Below are 1967 nucleotides of genomic sequence, written 5' to 3'. Positions count from 1 at the left end.
AACTATTATCATCTACACGTTTTTCTTCAAATATTTCATCATCGTCTGAAGAAGAATCTTCCAAAATGGTATCCTGGAATATGTCTTCTTTTGGAAGCATATTTTCACATATACCGTTTCTTTCATAGACCATTCGAGATAGAAAAGTTTCAACAGTTATCATTCCAGATTCTAATATCTTTGTTGCCCTTTCTATTTCTCGGTCTTTCAAATCACTGCTTTTTCTTTTTTTCTTCGATAAAGATCCCCCACTTTCGCACACCATATTGAAATGACGACTTTTAAAAAATTCTTCGTCTCGAATTGTTCCAACAAACTTAAAAAAATTACCGTTTTTTTCTAAAGTTTTGCCCAGCACTCCATTATACGCCTCTACCGCAGAGGTTGTTCGAATTTTATTGTTGCAGACGCTAAAGTTCCGGCTTCCAATCTGTAAATGAGATTTTGTTTTCATTCTTTATATAAACAATAGATTTTATGATATACCTACCTTCTGCATCCAAAAACTATCGAAATATTTTATAAATGTCACAAATAACCCTTCTGCGGCCATTAACAAAATTTTAGATTTTATTTGGGTAAATGCTCCATTAATTAAATCCCCTGGTAATAATGGCAAAGCTAACATTTTGTGATATAAGCTCGAAGCACTCTTGCTTGATCTTATGAAGTCCAACAAAGTCTTATTTTTCATTAAATTTTTCCTGACAGCCTGACAAAAGTGAAACCTAAAGATATATATTTATGTATATTGTCATGCATGTACTACATTGAGAAATGAAGTATTTGAAAGAAAATTGATTAATTGTGAAAATGGGTTGTTATTCAATTTTCTTTCAAATACTTAAAATTTTTATAGATTTATAAAATTGAAATATTAAGTGTTCGACTAAAAATTGTTTAATTGTGGAATATATATTTTGGAATCGAAAGAAAAATTCGCGCGAATTTTTCTTTCTATTCCAAAATATATATTCCACAATTAAACAATTTTTAGTCGAACACTTAATACTTTTATACGTTTAATATATTAAACGGCATTTACATTAGAACTTTTTGCAGGGTTAACCTACCTTATGAGGATTTATTTGACAAATAGGCAATGGAATTGACAATTAAAACCCACTGGGTTAACTAAATCAGGTATAATGTAAACGTACTGTTAAAAATGTCTACTTACCAACAACCCAATGTTTTTGCTTTCGGGTAAACCAAATTTACAGCCTGTCTCATAGCTGCCTCGTAGTCCATTATGAAAGTTGATGGATCCACGTTGAATATATTTTCTTTAATATACGTAAGAACTGCAGTATATGCCTGCTTCGTTTTGCGATCCATTAGTACAAAAAATACTGGAAAAATCTAAAACAACAAAATTTAAACCTAAAATAACAAAATTAATTTGTGGCACTTACTTCGTGAAAGTATGATATGTAAATAACCAAAAGTTGTTTGAAGCATCCATGTGGGACCACTTTGAATGTAGCATCCATCAAATATGTCCGTTGCGCTGATTGGATATTTTCTTTAATTAAATCAATTGATTTTAAGGATGAAAATAAGCAAAATGAGTGATGATCATCCTGTATGCATGCTGTGAAAAAATGTCTAGGATTTTCATCGTCTTTTGTCAGACCAAATTGTGTCCATACAGCTTCGAAGTTAAAGCACTCAACAACTTGAATTGCATTTTTTGGGGAAATCACAAGTTTGTTGCCAACAATATACTGCAATCCTCTTTGTATTTTTCCAAACGAAATATTATTGGAAAATGTTTGATTTCTAGATATTAAAGAATAATTACTAAAAAATGTCAATTATTATTTTTTCTGTACTTACCTTTCACATGCATTTCGGAATGAAGATCTTATAGTGCTAATAGGAGTTCTATTTCCTCCCAAGACACTACCAATTCCCTCACAATCACTCTTAATTTGATTTAATGTTTTCAATTCCATATAGAATTG

This window comes from Musca vetustissima, unplaced genomic scaffold, assembly GCF_032173495.1.
Source record: "Musca vetustissima isolate MV318-11 ecotype Yass unplaced genomic scaffold, APGP_CSIRO_Mvet_v1 utg106808, whole genome shotgun sequence".
NCBI lineage: Eukaryota > Metazoa > Arthropoda > Insecta > Diptera > Muscidae > Musca > Musca vetustissima.
Note: the sequence above shows the minus strand (reverse complement) of the source record.